The following is a 19492-nucleotide window of genomic DNA, read 5'->3' as shown; positions in this document are numbered from 1 at the left end:
ATCCTTCCGCTGCCATGTGCACAAAGTGAATGGCGCGTTTACATGACGCATTGCGCTTGACCCGGGTTGAAATTTCGCCCCGGGTTGATTTCAACCCTCCCCCCCAAGGGGAGGGTTGAAACCAACCCGGGTCAAGAAAATCGTACAAACGTACTTCTGTGCGTATCTCGCGCCAGGTTTGAACAGCACTGCAGATGCAAATTTCGCGCGAACGGATTCACGTGACCATGCAGGACTGTAGAAGTGGACTTTTGGCGGCATATCAGTATTTGACCCGGGTCAACTGTCTTCATGTAAACGCTCACCTCTTTTGTCTGTCGTACAGACTTTCAACCCGGGCTGAACTCGACCCGGGTTGAAACTTCTCATGTAAACACAGCCTTGGAAGAATTAGCATGTATGCGTAGTGTGTCGGGGGTTGCATGCAGGGCGATAGTGCGGGTTCGAATCCCAGGTTATGTCTTTTTTTAAGGAGAAATTTATAAGAATAAATAACATCTCTATGCTTTTTTGTCTAGGTCATCAAGGCAAAAAAGCATAGCGTAGGGCACTGAGCTTCCAAGCTCTCTCGTTTGTTTGTGTCACGCCTGGAGCTATCCCGTATCTGTCCCGTTTCTGTCCCGTATCTGTGACTACAAAGGCTCTACAGGATTGTACATAACAGCTAGCACAATATATGCTGGCTCCCGTATCTGTCCCGTACCGTACCATCAAACACAGCTGGCCACAAACAGCTGGCCACAATATTCGTCGTATTATGTATACGACTTCCTGATGTAGAGGGAGATTTGGAGAGAAATAGGGAGACGAGGAGGAAATGAAATTAGAATGGACGATAGTTTGCTGAATAGGTGATAGGATGCGTCAGCAAAAACATACTTTGGAAGAGAGATCCCGTCGTCTCCAAAATAAGCGTGAACGGGCGATTCAGCACCGGTCACAGGAAACGTCGGAAGAGAGATCCCGTCGACTCCAGAACGCCCGTGATCGGCAGAGTCAGCGCCGGTCCCAGGAAACGTCAGGACAGACATCCTGTCGAGTCCAGAACACCCAAGTTGCTGAAGACCAGTAGTCATTGCTGATAACGTGCAGAAAAACTAAATCTGCAGCCTCCTTTGGACAGGATACGTATTTTAGGAGACTGAAAAGTTATGTAATGTGCTCCACAGGAAACCATGCATTCGGCCGTCAGCAACAGTTAAGCACAAGCACACTATCAAGGTAAGGACATTATTTTATTATTATTGTTATGTATCGCATTGTATGGAATATAATTTTACCTCATTGGCTCAACAGGTCAATGTATTACTACAAAAAGGCCAGAAAATCCGATTACTGTATATATATCAACTAATTTTCGCTGGCGATTTAATTTCGCTGATTTCGCCGCTTGGTACCAACCGGCCAAAGTAAATCGCAGGCCAAAGTTTGTCATAGAGGCAAATGATGCATGATTGAGCAATGGATGCATGTGAGAGCAAAAAATACCGATCGATATTATACCGATCGATTTCTTTTTGAAAACTCCAATCGGCCAAAGTATAATGACAGCGAAAAGTTTCGTTTCGAGATCGGCCAAAGTTTCTCATCGGCCAAAATTTGTTGATTTACAGTATAAGGAGATAAAAGAAAAGAAGGAGCCAACCAAAAGTGGATGAAATTGGAGAAAAATAACAATCCGCAATAAATTCTACAAGTACTTTTACCTAACTCATATTCAAACTGATTGAAACGTTTTTGCAATACAATGATGTAGCCAATCAACGGAAAAAAACAATTCCATCAGTTCTAATAACATGTACGATGAGCTAGGCAAAAAAGCATAAAAGCATAGCGTAGGGCCCTGAGCTTCCAAGCTCTCTCGTTTGAGTGTACTGAAACAGATGGTCCGTCCCGTGAGACTCCTTGGAGATTTATGAAGGTGGAATTGTCTAGTGGTCGCCATCGCTGTTCAGTTAAATTCCTTGGATTTAATTATTTTTGGAAGAATTTGTAGCCAAGAGACCGTTTTTGAGTAGTGGTGTATAACTGTGTGAAACATGTACTGTGGCTACAGTGGAGTCTGCACACCATTAGCAAGGTGTTTACTGATGGATTCAAAATACAGCATTTTCGGCACTACCAGCTGCTCAGTTGCATCAATAACGCTTTCCCGACATTTATTATAACGATCTCTATTAAATGAGTAGGCGACAGAGAGACAAGACCTTTACAGGCATTATAATATCCAGTGGATACTTCACGTCAGTTCAAGTCTGTGTATGTTAGCTGATGTCACCTGTATCGATTGAAGCATGCTGTATGGTTCCGATTTCCACACCTTGGTCTGGCCATTTTCTGAATTTCTCCTATCTGTTATTGCTCCTTCAATATTTTCTTTATTTCTGACATTGGGATGTTTGTACTAGGGCCAGTGGGTGTCTCTTTTGGTGGTCTTTCTCACCTATGTCTCTGACTCTCTGGGCTCCGGAACCCTCTTACAAGAAGTAGACTCGAAAGGTGTTGTCTGACAAGCTCTCACTTTCAAAAGTGCTTTCAAGTTCTTCTTACATATTGGCTAGCACAGTCGCGTCGTTCATAATTGATAGATTACATGGTTGATTAGTGTAGCACACATAGTTCATTTAGTACCTTGGTCTCTCCACACCTGGTTACTATTCAATGCTCCCGGGGCGTATTACTGTGTTTCTTTTATGAGGTCCACATCACGAACAGAACGAAATACAGATTATGTGGATGGGTTGGGTGGGTGGGGGAGGGGTGGGGAGGGGGGGGGGGAGAGGAAGGCAGGAGGGAGGGGGAGGGGAGGGAGGAGGTGGGAGGAAGGGAGGGAGGCTAAGGAATATTGTGTCTGAAGAGCACCAAGTATGCAGTGCTCTTCATGCCAAACCATCACCAGCGGAACAAACTTACGGGGACACTCAGGCTGCGTTTCCACGACAACGCACGGCCAGTTTTCCATTTTCAGTCCCGCATTTCTTTTTTCATTTTCTTTCGTTTACACGATCAAAGCTGATCTGAGGTGGTCTCGGTTTGTATCGTGTTTGCGCGTTTACGCGGGATCGCGGGATCCGCCAAAGTTCGTCATGTGCCAAGTGTTGTCGTGGAAGCACCAATCACACTCAAGGAATAGTTGGGGCCTCACACAAAGGGAACACGCGCAGCAGAGCTCATATGCTTGCAGCAAGTTCACGAGGAAAAAGGCTTGAAGCGCAGTGTGAAAACTGTTTTGAACTGGAGTCCTTGGTGATGAAGTGCTACAGTAAGATCGGGCGCCGAAGAACGCAGGGGCTCGAGCGCAGCCTAGGAAAGTTCTTTAATTTTTGATTCTAGCCCGACCGTTCTTATTCACCCGCGCGCGGCGAGTCGAGTGACGTCATGACGTTTGTCATGTACATGTACATGTACATGTATATGTACATGTAGTGCAATGTAGTACTTTTAAACTAGTGGGTGTCGTAAATGGGAATGACTGTACATGTAGCAGTTACTGTTTACACGTGTACATGACATGGACTCACCTCCCATACATCTACAATATAATGTGTTCTTAAATCGGATAATTCTAGCCTGGACTGTTCTTAAATTTTGCGGGTTGTCCAGCCTGGGTGTTCTTCGGCGCCCGATCTTACTGTACTGAATGCCAGGCGAATGAGCGAGCAGATCGAGAGACCTCCACTCGAGACTTTCCTCGCTGGACAGCTAGCTGCAAGGGATTATATGGAGCAATAGCAGCATACAATTAGCATTATGATCATGATTTTCTAGCATTTCCCATGCCGTCTACGTAGAACTACGAAATGTGCACAATACTGCCCAAACCAAGCCATTTTTCCATACTTACTACTGGTGAATTGCTGGCATTACAGAGGAACAGCAGCATTACAAGTAGCATTATGATACAGTGTTTCTGGCATTGCCATTAGCATTATCCCGCAAAATAACTAGCATTATCCGCCCAGGCCTAACACTGTCCATTCTTCAAGCTTAGTGCTGGCCATGTAAGCGGCTTTCCAGTCTCGCCTCATAAATACCAAAGGAAGAGGGCAGAGAGGGGACTTTTATTGCAACGAAGAGAAACGAAAAAAATCACTTTGAAACGCGGAAAATCGAGCGAGTTTAGGCCAATCAGACTGTCACATTCTCTGTCTTGCCTTCACCACCTTATACAACCAGTTACCTGAATTCCATTGCATACTCCATAGAGTACGTGGGGAATTCCCGATTACATGTACTTTCACCCCTTCCTCATTGACAAACTCAAAATACCTTTCATAACTTCCACTATCAGCGTTTTCGGGCTGCGACGTGGCAAGCATATTTCGAGCATATTTTTCTGCTTTTGGGTGATTTTGAAGGATATTTTGAAGCAAGTGACCAATATGCGAAGAGCATACATAATATGCGAACTTTTTGGGCATATTTGGGCCCTCCCTACCCTCGATCTCAGTTACCTTCGTCCTTGTCCAACTGTTAATTTTGACACTGAATTGTCCTCCGTGTTACTTTGCAGCCTTCCTCCTCCTTCCTAGACCCCTTTCTTTAACTCCATTATCACATTCGCTTCCATGTAATTTGGCTTCTAGTCCGCGTGTGTACTTGCCAATTCAAATAAAAAAGTATACATACATAAATGGACTCGGATGGAGAGCCAAGGATTAATAATATTTATAAAAAAGAAAAAAAAACCTTCTCCTCCTTATGTAATTTCTATAACTTAGAACCTTCCAAGTTGGAAGGCTGTTGGAGTGTGCATCCAAGATGTGCTAGAGCTGTTAGCCAGTTAGTTGTAGAACGTCAGTACCGTTGGTCAGTATCGTGCAATGTTATCGCATGAGTTGATTGTTTAGTAACTGGTGGTGTTAACCTTAATTTGGCCGTCACAAGAATTCAGCGCATTCTTGCAGTTTTTTTCTTTTGTTTCGGCTTGTATTGGACCAATTAAGCATGTTTATAAGTTTGAACTGAATATGTCCATGCGATATGGAAATATTTATATATTCCCAAAAGGGAACGTTGTCCGGATCGCGTACCAAAAAGACCCTGGTTTTTATGAAGGGAAGATGCAATAGGACATAATGGATTATGTTGCCTTCTAAGTGTTTGTGGAGCAAAGCAAACATGACCAAGCAGTAATGGAGAAGAAAAAATATGTAATAGTCGTCAAGGAGTGTCCAGCAATGTTTCTTAGTGTTTTCGTCTGCTACCGTTCGCATCTCGTATACACCGTGGTATTCTATCCACGATCGAAATGCAGTCGAACTCCACACTTAGAACAGTAACATATCATGGTTTGTCTGCACCATTTACAACGACATTGTGTTGTCCACATTCTGTGTTGTCAAACGCCCTTATAATTGCACATCAACAGCAAGACACTTGTGGTTCTGGGCGGGGTCGGCTAAAATAAAATAGGACGGCGATCTCGGGATGAAACTGGATGTAGGACATCGGCTTGGGGCTCGCCGCTGCTTCAAAAATTGGCACTCTCAGATTACTTGTAAGACTGTGGAGCCAGACAAAAAGAATTACAATGAATCTCTCAAGATTGTCGGTCTCCGAGCTAATGTGGGCCTTGTCCGTATCGCGGGTATCGCGCGGTACTTACTCGTCCAATAGTGTTTAGAGATGTACAGGGTGTGTATATCTCGCGATTGGCAAGTGGGTGATGCTGTAGTGATCTCGTGGTGATCGTGAAGGGATTTGTCTAGTTCCATTTCAGGACGCCTATCGTAAACACCAGTCTATTTCACCCAATGCGTTGCTCCAGCGGGTTGGCGTTTTTTTGCCGTCGTACTTGTTAGCTGCTCCCGGCTAATGATGCTAATGATGCCCCCTCACACCGGAACACAAGGGTTTTATATGATTGGATAATTAGAAGTATTTGATAAGAGTGTAGACAGAAGGAGAACAGGACAACGACAACTCAAGACAGACTAGACTAGAACAGAACAGAACCTGGAGCATGCGCTCTTCTATGTGAGTGGCTCATTGCCAAGGGGAACGAGCGGGAAATACAAATAGTGAGTATTCAGGTCGTAGCATACATACACCTATTACACTGTGCCCCCCTAGCTAAAATTCACGTCCACGGGAATGAACGAAATACCTAGGAAACAACAAAAGAAAACAAACCAAATAATAAACTCAGTCCAGGACATAGTCAGCTAGTCGAGCAGGTGCAGTGCGGACACGGCCAGAACGACGCGGAACAGGAGAAGAAGTACGGACCGGATCAGATGACGGTGGCTGTAGCGGCGGAACGCAGCGCGGCAAATCATCATCAGGCAGCGTAATCGGGTCAGGACGAGAAGCAGTAACGGCAGGCGGTTGACAGTCGGGAGGACAGGAACCGGCTTGGAGCAGGAAGAGAAAGCGAGTTACAACATTGGTGGCAGTTACAACATTGGTGGCAGCGGTAATGGAAATTGTTGTACACTTCAACTTCTGGATTCGTCCTGCGTGGCCTTCGCTCCCAGTTTCCGATGTCATCTCCAGTCGTCCTATCGTCACAGTTTTGTCCGTCTTGAAGAAGTTCGTCCGTCGTCCTCGTCCTTCATCATTCGTCTCTCCCGTCTCTTGGCAGTCGTCGTCACTGGTGGTCCCGGACACGACGTAAAACTGTGCCCAGAAGAAAAGCAAAAAAAAAGGAAGAAGAAGAAGGACGGATGGTCCCGGACACGACGTAAAACTGTGCCCAGAAGAAAAACTGAAACAGAAAAAAAAGAAGGATGGAAGGTGAAGGCTGCAGTGTGAGGATGTGGACGCTGAGCAGCGCTTTGAGATGGCGGACGACATGGCAGACGGCGCGAGGAGTTTCGTTGGTGAGAGGGTACGTGTGTTGTTGTGAACGTGAGGAGTATGTGAGTTTTGTATTTTCTGTTCTCCCAACATTTTGTTCTTTATTATTTGCTCTCCTCGAGGGTAAAGAGGCGCCCGCACAGCGCGTGTGTTCTGTTCGCTTTTTGATTTGCTCTTCTATGAGGATAACTAGAGGCCCCCACAGAGCCAGTGGATTTTGTTCTTTTTGTTATTCATATGATTTGTGCTCTCACATTTTTAGAATTTTTGCGTGATCGTGAGGTGGTGTGTTGTGTGAAGTAGAGTTTTTGAGGTTATCAGTTCCTACACGTGTGACAGCGATCGTGGCTGGTGTTCTGGGTGGGCGGACAGAGTTTTTGTAATCTGCAGTGCAGGCAGAGGTATTTTATTTCTGGGTGTGACTGGTGTGGTATGATTGAGTGATTTGTGTGATCTTTTCCTCTTTTTACTCTGTTCTATTATTAGAATCGAGGACGATTCTACTCTTGGGAGGGAGTTATGTTGTAGTACGTTATTTTGTGTACGTCGTGTGTACGTCATGTTGGTGCATGCGCGTGTTGCTGTGGTATGAAAAGCTGTCTTCGTCTTGAGTTCATCGTGTCTTCGTCTTGAGTTCGTCATGTATAGTTGTGTTTCGTCGTCGTGTCAATAAACAGTCTTCTAAATGTAGTTATCGTCGTCCATTTGTACAAGTGTGGAGATGGCACGGAACTGGGAGCAGGAAGAGAAAGCGAGTTACAACATTGGTGGCAGTTACAACATACTCACTATCAACAGGACAGGCAAAACATCATCATCCTCTCCATTCGTCACCTGGTAGTTGTCTAGGTCCATTATATCTTGCAATTTCGACGAAACCCTTATCATCCGTTGAATCATCTGATTACTACTCTAATTCATCGTCCACGTTCAGATCAACGAGAAGTGGTGAGCACACATGCTCTTTCCCTGGGCACAGCAAATTCACTGCACCAGAATCACTGAATCATTAGCACCTTGCAGTGAACTGAGTTGTGAATTTGCAGTGCTCAGGGAAGGAGCAAGTGTGCTCACCACTTCTTTTCGAGTTATGAAGCTGCAGGATGCCTTACCCCTATAGCGCTTACGTTCATATTGCCAGTAATCGGTGGCGCTATGACTAGGTCCTGAAGTGTATTGGAGTTCTCAACAATGTCCTTAGCTTCCATTGGAATCACTTTTGAGTCCCTTTCCCGAAAGGACTCTGCTACTGTAAAAATTTCCCTCTGCCATACCACATTACAGCTAAAGCGATATTTTCTGACAAAAATGCAACCACGCGGAGGAAAAAATCATCGAAAGTCCAGGAGAACGGCATCAAGCAGCCATACTTTGCTGAATATTGTTCAAGTGAATCTTGTTACACAAAAGAAAACCTACTTCAGAAGTATATCCCTTTGGAGACTGTTTATCAATCTTTACTTTGGCAAATGTCATGCTCGCAAAGCATAGCTGTATCCCGCATGCTAGTGAATCACAAATATATGACCAAATTTGGTTACCATGGAGACGGTCCAATCACCATCAAAACATCAAAAAGGCTACATCAGTTATATATCCACGTTTACGGATGTTACAAACAAGACATATGCGCTAGATATACTGGTTCCTGAAATCAGGTGAAAATGAGGTATATCTGGGTCTCGGATCAGGCCAATGTTCCCTTTTGGGAACATCGAAGAAAGACGGCGGGTTTCTATGTGCCATGACAAAATTTCCAGTGAATCTTCAGGCCAGTTGGGTGGCCATAGTAGCAGAGTGCACTTCTTACGTGTGGATTAGTCTGACAAAGACTGTTTTTCACACCAGAATTCTCAATTTCTGAAGTACGGCCGAATACCGAAAATTCACGACATTTTGCGTTATATCCCGATACTTGAAAATTTCAAAAGCCTGACAAATATTCCAAGATTCATGATCAACAGCCTTCTAGATATGTATATAAACAGAAAATGCGGAGGAAAAATGAATTTCCCTTGACCAAATCGCATGCGGAAAGATATGTTCCCTTTTGGGAACATTGGCCTGATTTTAAGTAAAGTAAAGAAATTATCGTGTCCGTTCCCGAAGGGAACTACCACTGGTGGTGTTAGTGGACATTAAAGCGTAACTTGTTGTTCCTTGGTCCTTTTTCTTTCTTAAACAAACATGATGATTACATGTATATGTACATACAGTCGTCCCTCTCTAATCCGGCACCTTTTGCAACGGCATATACTGCTGGATAAACAAGGGTGCTGGATTATAAAATCCTGCCCTCCAACCCGGCCCACCTATTAACGTACATGTTTGTGTCGTACGTCAAAACGTAGGGATGTTCTGTGTCAATCCAAGTACTTTGTGGAATGCATGTTTTTAACATACACTTGGGAATATCCTATGCACTAGCATAGGATATTCCCAAGTGTATGTTACATGTATTGTGTATGTTACAATGCTCCCTGAGGGTATGCGATGTACAACTGCTGGATTTGAAAATCGAATTATGCACAGTTTGAGTGATTTGTTGCAGAAAATCGCTGCTGGAGGCGGAATTCAAGTGCCGGATAAAAGCGTAGAAAATGAACTGAAAAAATCCGTTTTGCCAGAAAGTGTGCTGGTTTGCAAGGGTGCTGGATAAACAAGTGCCGGATCAGAGAGGGACGACTGTACCCCTACTCATTGGGCATCTGCCACAGAGGCAAAAGATGCATGATTGTCAATTTAATACCCAGTCGGCCAAAGTTTGATCACAGCCAAAAGTTTCATTTTGGAGACCGGCCAAAGTTTCTCACCGGCCAAAATGTGTTGATTTACAGTATGTCTGTCCCCACTACTTATCTAATTTTGGTATACATATCACAACCAGTGCACGACGTCCCAATAAGCTGATACTGACAAACCATGGACAGCGCTGATCAAATCTCCTTTTCCATAAAAATACAGCACCCTCTGGAATTTAACGGTCTGCCCCTAAGATCACCTCCTTGACCAGTTTAATCGAATTTAAAGGGGAAGTTACGGCAAAAATTAAAATTTCACCAGTTGTAGTCTTCGGGGTGCTGAGTCGAATGGTCGTGGTCCGAGGAAGCTGAGACGCTCCCTTCCTACTTTAATCCCAATCGAACTCGCGCACTTCCACCGAAACTGGGTGACTGCGCCCTACTAGATGGATATTTGTATGCAAAATGTCACTAAAAGCGCCATTTCGTTCTTATAAAACCATGGATGACCGCGATTGGTCCATATGTTGTAGTCTTTTGGACGCTGAGTCGATTGGTTTTGGTCCGAAAAGGTTGCGATGCAGCGTTCCTCCTTTATTCCCAATCGAACATGGTTGAACAAGCGGTCACGTGCTCCTGCGTACACTAGTCACCTGGTCACCGTGCCTGCAGGGTACAACTTACTAGCCTGTTTGACCTTTTTTTGGGTGCAGTCCTGTCACTCGAGTTCAACTCGAGTTGAACCTTGGTGTGAAAGTTGTCGCCTGCTGGCGTGGTGACCAGGTGATTTGGGGATTTTGGGCACCTAGGAGCACCTGACCGCTTGTTCAACCATGTTCGATTGGGAATAAAGGAGGAACGCTGCGTCGCAGCCTTTTCGGACCAAAACCAGTCGACTCAGCGTCCAAAACAGTACAACATATGGACCAATCGCGGTCATTAGGGTCCAGCGGATAATGCTCCAAAAATGTTCGTATAATGCTAATCATAATGCTCTAAAAACTACCTTATAATGCTGATTATAATGCTGATTATAATGCTGATTATAATGCTTCAACAAGGGCTATAATGCTCTTGGTTTGGAACAAAAATGGAAGAAAGGCTGCGCATTGTCAAACTTCCAGGAAAGGATGCATTTAGTCGATCTGCCTCTGAAGCTGCTACAATATCTCTCACGAGCTCCACCACTTCTTAGCACTATAAGACAAGATCGCGTCTCGATTGGCTGCTCTCCATTGCAAATTTGATGCAGGGCTGTGGCTGAATAGTGGGTGTATCAAATCTTTTTCCTTGCTTATACATGTAGTGAATGGTGAAACCATTATTGCTGGTGATCATTTGGATGCTGGAAGCTTATCATGGGAAGTGGTATTCCTACCTGCAGACAAGCTGTCACTCATTCCACTCTGTGAAAAATGCCTTCATCTGAAACAGCTCACGTGAGGCCAGTTCCTGAGAGACGACCTCAGATCAAGATCCCTCCCATTTGCAGAAATCCTGAAAACACGTGGTCCGAAGTTATTTTGCCGCTCTACATCCTCTGCTTGCCGCTGGCTGTCTCCTTCTCCTGAGGTTGCGTGGAGACAAAGAGTTTGCTACAATACCCTTCTTTTCTGACAGCACTTGACTGGAGCCCTTGCATTACAATCGTCCACGACGAACTGTACGTGCTTCACCAGGAAAGTAAAACACGCGCTGCTGAGCACTCATATCGACTTGGTACTGCGTCCATGAGAAATTCTATTTCCTTTCGAGCCTGCTGAGCTGGACTCGGCAAAGGCAGTTATTTGGAACATGCTCTTTCTGTTTATAGCCGCTCCTTCATCCAGGTCCAAATTTATAAATGGATCAGTGTTTACTTCAGTATCGCTAGAGATGCTATGTCCAGAGACTGTGGCATAAAAGGAAAACTCCTCTTCGCCTGTTTGATTATTCACTTCGTGTACATCTAGTCTCCTCCATGATTTCTAACAAGAACTCCTCGTAAATCATTGTTACCTATTTTGTGTAACAGCCTCAGTTGCACCGTTGGGCATGCTACATCACATGTACATTTACCTGACTACAATGTAACGTAAAGACTTTATGTAGCAATGGCATTACATGCATTATATTGCAGGTAAATGTAGCATTAGTACTAAAGCCAGTAAAGGTGTTACCAAGAGTACATAACCCCCCTTACCATGCTTACGTGTCTACAAAATCACAAAGTCATGTGCCGGTACAACACATGGCGTTGCACCTCATGCCTCATGGCTTTAGCCGATTCTTGCCAAAAACCTGAAATTTCCCGACATTATCCACTATGAAACTCGTTATGCCGCTCAGACCTAACATAATATTCGTCTTGTTTCTTTCTAATGCTCCATAATGCTCTAATGCTCGGATAGTCTCATAATGCCAAATATAATGCCGGCATTATCGGCTGGACCCTAGCGGTCATAAGTGCTTTTATAAGAACGAAATGGCGCTTTTAGTGACATTTTGCATACAAATCCCCATCTAGTAGGGCGCAATCACCCAGTTTCGGTGGAAGTGCGCGAGTTCGATTGGGATTCAAGTAGGAAGGGAGCGTCTCAGCTTTCTCGGACCAACACCATTCGACTCAGCACCCCGAAGACTACAACTGGTGAAATTTTCATTTTTGCCACAAACAGTTGTTTGTTTGTTTGTTTAGCTTTATTTTACTTCACCAGAAGCACAGGCAAAATCTGCCTTCTCACTGGGCGTATTGCCACAGTTCTCGCAAAATGATGAAGGTAGTTCTACGAGCATTGGTTTTGCTGCGGTGGAATTCCGTTGAATATGTAGCGTCACATCGTATTCTTTAGAAGCTTATCTCTGGCACACTTTTTATCATTTACTTGTACATGTATTATCCCAGTTCTGCATGCTTGCAATCATATGCTCAAGCGCAGAGCTCTGCCCTAGACTACATAATAATTAATAATGTATGTCTTTTTCTCTTTCTTTGCTCACCATGTACCAACCGGTATTGCTCATCACTTCTTTTACAGATTTGGTATTATGGAAAGTTTGGAAACCCCCTCGATAGGCGAAAGCCTTTGGGGAATCCTTAAACAATAAAAAAATTACAAAAAATTACAAGTAGAAAGGAAAAGGACATAATGGGTACGAGTTAGGAGTAACTCTCTATCACTGTAACCAGATACTATATACAGTCAGAAAGTGCAACAACTAGGCACAAAACTGACAGAGTATGGAGACATTCGACGTCCTGACACCTAGCTTCAACACATCTCCGTCGCGCTAACCTCTCAGTACTCTGTCAGTTTTGTGCCTAGTTGTTGCACTTTCTGACTGTATAATTATAGTATCTAGTTACAGTGGTGGAGAGTTACTCTTAACTCGTTTCGATATGTCCTTTTCCTTTCTACTTTTATTATTGGCTCAATACCCGAGTTTCAAAAAAATACAATTAGGCCACACTGAAGAAGGTGTGTGGTTCGACTAACATGGACATTTTTTTTACGGGCGGGCGGGCGGAATTTTTTTTTTAAATATATATTTTTAGTACAGTCATGTAAATACACTGTACTGCCTTTAGACACCCAGTACATCGGCATTATTACGCAGTGTTATGCCATACATGTTGTATAAAGCCTTAAAGGGATCACTGGCTAATACTTTGAAACATTGTGTAGCTCTGGAACGAGAAGAGAATAACTTCAAGCGGTGACTCTGACTGTCCAAATCAACAAGCAAATGAAGAACGATGCGAGTTGAAAGTAAGTTCGGGAACTACTTCGAAGTACAAATTGTACAATGTACCGGTACATGTATTGCTAGTTTGGTGTCGGCGTGCACGAATACATGGGCTTTTTCCTCGACGCTTCCTGTGCTTGCACACATGGAGCAGCAACTTACCGGTACAGGTGAAATATCGTTCCCAATACACGAGGAAAGTGCAATCTCGTCTGTCCTTCATCCCAAAACAGAAGGCCGTCCTTAATCTGGAACGAGGCAATCACTCTCAACCGGACGGTCACTTCAAAATAAGTCTCGCTAGTCTGCCGGTGCGGCGGTGGTCGTATCGAGTAGACTCTACTACCAGCACAAGGCAGCAGTCGTACCACTCACGGATCACTGCACTGCACTGCAGTACAACTACAAGTCAAGTCCAAAAGGAGCCGCCTGCGTCCGCAGACTCACGCTTCACAGCACGTAGACGTGGACGTACGTGTTCAGTCCACATACGTCAGTCACACGACAGCCCGCCGAAAAAAAGTTACGGTCGCAAGCACCCCGATGATGCCCGCCGCTTTGCCAACTTGATAGCAGAGGGCAAAACCACCACGGCAGTCAGAATGCTGTCCGATACCAGCTCTAAGGGTGTCTTGTCCCTTGACGACAAGATCAACGGGCAAACAGTCAGGGACATTCTGACCGCCAAACATCCGCCGGCAGAAGACCTGCAAGATAGTGCAGCAATCACAGGTGTCCCACCCCCACCTCCCCATCCAATCATGTTCTCCGCCATCACCAGGGATGTCGTGAAGCAGGCAGTACTCAACACCACTGGAGCAGCGGGGCCTTCTGGTATGGATGCAGTGGGCTGGCGACAAATCTGCACGTCATTCGGCTCATCCTCTGACGACCTGTGCGATGCCCTAGCACTATGTGCACGCCGATTAGCATCGTGCCCTGTTGATCCAGCGTCATTGGAGGCCTACAATGCCTGCCGGCTCATTCCCCTAGACAAACAACCAGGTGTGCGCCCTATTGGCGTTGGGGAAGTTGTGCGCCGCGTGCTAGGGAAAACCATCTTGACAGTGGTCGGTCCAGCCATCGAACAAGCAGTCGGCTCTCTCCAACTCTGTGCCGGCCAACAGTGTGGCATCGAAGCTGCAATTCACGCCATCAAGACCACATTCGCAAATGACGACACGGAAGCCGTTCTACTTGCCGATGCCTCAAATGCCTTCAATTGCATTAACCGTGCTGCATGTCTCGCAAACATCCGCCACCTCTGCCCGGAGTTCTCAACTACCGTCATCAACTCCTACCGCTCCCCATCCAAGCTCTTCGTTGGAGGCGAAACACTTCTGTCTTGCGAAGGTACCACCCAAGGCGATCCTCTCGCCATGGCCATGTATGCACTTGGAACGGTACCCCTCATACAAAGAGCCAAGTCCAGCGGTGCCCTTCAAGCCTGGTTCGCAGACGACTCAACAGCGGGTGGCAAGCTGCGGACGCTGCGCACGTGGTGGTCTATCCTGGAGGAAGAGGGGCCAGCTTTCGGCTACTTCATCAACGCCAAGAAGTCCATTCTTCTAACAAAACCAGACCATGCTGACCTAGCAGCCGAGCTCTTTGGTGACACCAATGTGGACATCCGGGTTGACGGCTGTCGTCATCTGGGCGCAGTTCTGGGCACCGCACAGTACTGTGAGGGTTTTGTTCGATCGAAAGTCCAGGAGTGGTGCGCAGAGGTTGCAGTCTTAGCCCAGTATGCTGTCACCCAGCCCCAAGCAGCATTTGCGGCATTTGGACAGGGCCTGCGGCACAAATGGGCCTTCATAGCCCGCACCGTGCCTGACACCGCGCACTTGCTAGCTCCGTTGGAGGACATGATCCGCGTGAAGCTCATTCCCGCCATCACCCACCGACCTCCTCCAGGTGATCTTGAAAGGTCCATCCTAGCTCTACCCTGCAGAGACGGAGGTTTGGGGCTCATCATCCCGGCCTCCCTGTCAGTCCAGCATCGTGACTCCAAAGCTATCACGCGCGCCCTCGTAGAGCGTATCCTGCGTCAGGATGAATCCCTCGACGGCATCCCGCACGAGACAAGAAAAGCGAAGGCAGATGCTTCATCACAAGCCCGCCGTGCACGCATGGACCACGCCAAGTCCATCAAGGATAGCTGCCCTCCCGCCACGCTTCGTGTGCTGGAGCTGGCATCAGAGAAGGGAGCCTCTAGTTGGCTTACCTGCCGCCCGCTCCGTCGCTATGGTTTTGTCCTCAACAAACAAGCTTTCCGCGACTCGCTTCATTTGCGCTATGGTTGGATCCCGTCTGGACTGCCCTCAACCTGTGCATGCGGGGCTTCTTTCACACCTGAACACGCTTTGTCCTGCCCCATTGGCGGCTACCCCTCCATGCGTCACAACGACCTCCGTGATTTAACAGCATCCCTCCTGAAGGACGTGGCCCATGACGTGAGCACCGAACCTTCACTGCAACCGATCACCGGTGAGACCCTGCGTCATCGCACAGCGATCTCAGCCGACGGCGCTCGCCTGGACGTGGCAGCATCCGGCATATGGGGTGGGCGTTTCGAGAAGACGTTCCTAGACATCCGCGTCTTCAACCCCCATGCACGGTCCAACCGCCAGCAGTCACTTCCAGCTACTTACCGAAAACACGAAGCTGAGAAGAGGCGCTCGTATGAGGAGCGAATCCGTGAAATTGAGCACGCGTCATTTGTGCCGGTCGTCTTGAGTGCATCTGGAGGATTCGGGAAAGCGGCCACTGCGCTCTACAACAGAGTTGCCTGTATGCTTTCGGACAAGAGAAAAGAGCCCTATTCCACCGTACTGGCCTGGATCAGGTCAAGGGTCTCTTTCTCTCTTGTCCGCTCAGCAAATGCTAGCCTCCGTGGACATCGCGCCGCTCAACCGAAATCTAACCGAGCTTTGGCTGACATTCCCGCTGTGCTGGCCGCAGCAGAATGCCACTTCTGATTCTCTGTTCCATTTTTCTTCTTCTTTTACTTGTGTTGCGTGCACGATTGATCTTGGTTTTTCCATTATTATTTGCCATGGCGACCCCCGTAAGTCCAAATAACTGGCAGGGCAGGGTTGGGCCTTTTTCTTTTTTCACGAGTCTCATTATGTTCTGTTGCCCGTGCAGTGGCAGATTTCGCGCGGTGAAAAAAAAAAAAAAAAAAATACATAAAAAAAAAAGGAGCCGCCTGCGTCCGCAGACTCACGCTGCACAGCACGTAGACGTGGACGTACGTGTTCAGTCCACATACGTCAGTCACACGACAGCCCGCCGAAAAAAAGTTACGGTCGGGCTGAAAAATGTACGGTCGGTCGGGTGAGTCGAACCACAGACCTTCTTCAGTGTGGCCTTACTACATTGTAGAGGAACCTTTTCCCCGGCTACACGTACATGTAGCCGTAGGGCTTGATGGCTCATTTATGCGCTAGATTGTAGGCCTTGAGTCGGCTTGACAGATTATGCAAGCATAATTTTTCGCATAATTCCTACCAAAATCGAATAATCGCATAATTCGAGGCAAATTGGATACCAATCGCATAAATTGGAATGTTCGCATCAAATTCCATACAGTTGTACATGTTCTACAAGTACAAGTACAAGTACATGTACAAGTAGATGCACCAGGAAGTCGTAGGTTTACGACTCCCTTGATAACATGTCCAGTCCACTACAATCAGTGATGGTTGTAGCTACAGTCCGTTTCAAAAAGATTTGCAATCCTGGCGATCGCCCGCGGAGTTTGGCGTCTGACCGTATGAGCACTCGAGCGCTGCCTGGAAAAACTCACTGTGAACTCGAAGAAATATTCCGCGCGAAAGCAGGAAAAATGACAACTCACTCACGTTGATACAGTCATGTGTACGTCTGGTTTACAACAAACGAGTTCTTCCTCGTATCGATAATGGAGTCAGAGAGGACATGTCGAAACGAAAGTGTTGTAAATGTTGACGAGCGGCATGGGTCCCAATTCCTTTTGTGATCAAAATACTACGGTTTCTTTGAGCTGCGATGCAATTTACTCACCGTGTGACGAAAACGACATCGACACGGACTCATTCCCAAGGCCATGACTTGGCAAAGCTATTCGTGTGACTTCGACGACATTTTGAGAAAAGCAGACGCTGATATGATAGAAGACGTCGTTGACTGCTACATTCAAATAAATTGGCGATCTTGAAATACTAAAATAAATCCGAGTCAAAAAGCTACAGCGCGATGACTTCCATTATAAATCACTCACACCATTGCAGTGTTGTGGGTGTGTTCACATGGCGTGAGCCAGTCAAGAGTCAGTCAGTTCGGCAGGAAGCGCGAGCTCCAACAAAAAGTCGTTTGGTGCAGCCATCTTCTTTGACTTTGTCTTGTACCAGCTTGATCACCAAAACAATGAAAAAAAAGTTTGAATTGAGGATAGCTCCTGGCTGAGAAGAGTAAGGAGCCATAATACCGTGCGGCGGGCAGGTTATCTCCTTGCTGCGCTGCCGCCTTGGGTTTGCCCTGGTGCGTTGTGGTGCTATGTGCCTGCGTGGCTCAAGGAGCATGTTTGCTCCTGCCATGCCTGAGTCCCCTGCTGTGCTAGTGGCGGCGAAGGCACGCATCCAGTGAACCTGCACAGTGCAGTGATCCTACTGAGTGACAGACTCTGTAAATACTGTATCTGATGATTCGTTTTACATGTATGTGTTGATTCTTCACAAAATGTGTTATTTTGCCCGTACAAGAGGCTCAGTGAAAAAAAAATTGAGGATAGGTTGGGATTTGAACTCACAACTTCATGGTCATATAGACTGTTTTCACAGCCATACTAGCTCATTTTTACTACTTCATTATCTGCCATGGTGACCCCCGTAAGTCCAAATAGCTGGCCGGGCAGGGTTGGGCCTTTTTTCTTTTTCTTTCAAATTTCGTTGTATCAGTGACAACTTCATGGTCAGCAGACAGCATTCATAACCACAAGGCCAAAAAGGAGAGGATAAATCGTGGGTTTTGATAAAAAAATCGATACTGGCTTCCTGGGCAAATTGTAAACCATGGGAAAAGGCGGGAAACCTGGCCGAAATTCTAACTCCTTAATGGTTGGTCCAATTGTTCCGAAACCTTCACAGAACAATTTGCCGTGTCCTAACAAGCCATTCTACATGTATGTACTTTGTTGTCCAAATTTCCCTTATCTTCATACTTTTTATCTTTTTGAAACAGACTGTAGGTCGGACGGTGCGTTGATTCCGTTGAACTTTTGCTACTACAGTACAACGCCCTCTACAAAAAAATTCCCCTGTTATTTTGCACAGAACCATCATAATACACGTACATTAGCAGCATACGTGAGCATAATGCGGCATAATAATTATGATAACTTTTAGCATAAAAATAGCATAATTCTGCAATATTTTCAGCAATGCGAAAAGCATAATTCAACGAAAATATTAGCATAATCCGTCAAGGAGTACTAGGGTGCGTTCTTATATTCTCTAGCTTCTAGAAGAAGAAGAAAAGAGAAGTCGAAGAAACTGGGATTACTCAAGAACGGGTCTCGAAGAATTCGGAGATATTTTGCACATGTCAAGCAAAATGAAGCATCAAAGGGGCCGCGATCTTGAGTGATGAATGTATGTGCGTATGCGAAAAGGGAAATGCGTACACTCATGATGAACACGTGGCTTTTAGTCGTAGTTCGCATGCGCTGATCCCAAACCGCGGGAATCTCCAAGTTTCAACCACCTCTGAAGCTTGGAGAGCCTGGAGAGCTTTGGAGAGCCTCCTAAAAGTCGGAGAGGATATAAGAACAGCTCTCGAACTTTTCGGAGAGTCTCCAACTTTTCCGAGAGGATTTAAGAACGCACCCTTAGATTGACTTGAAAGTGTCCTGTTCTTGCTCGTTATCAGTGATTCTCTCTCTAGCTCTGTAGCTGTTGCTTTTATCTCCTCAATTAATTTTTTCTTTTCTTTTTTCTTCTTCTTTTTTTTATCCTTGGGCCATTAATGCATATGCCATGCGAGGTTTTCACGTGAGTTTTTGTTTTGTTTTGAAGTTCGTGCACCCTATAGTATCCTATACTTGTAGAGGCCGCATGTCGCAGGACGCGCCCGCCTGCTACGGTTCACGACCCCCGGATATGGCTGATACAATCAGCCATCCTGCAGTACCGTACTTCCTTGAACACCCGCGCGCGCCCGCCGCCCTTCTCCTGCATTTCCCTCGG

Source organism: Sycon ciliatum, chromosome 3 (assembly GCF_964019385.1).
Source record: "Sycon ciliatum chromosome 3, ocSycCili1.1, whole genome shotgun sequence".
In the NCBI taxonomy this organism is placed as follows: Eukaryota; Metazoa; Porifera; class Calcarea; order Leucosolenida; family Sycettidae; genus Sycon; species Sycon ciliatum.
This window is presented reverse-complemented; position numbering follows the sequence as displayed.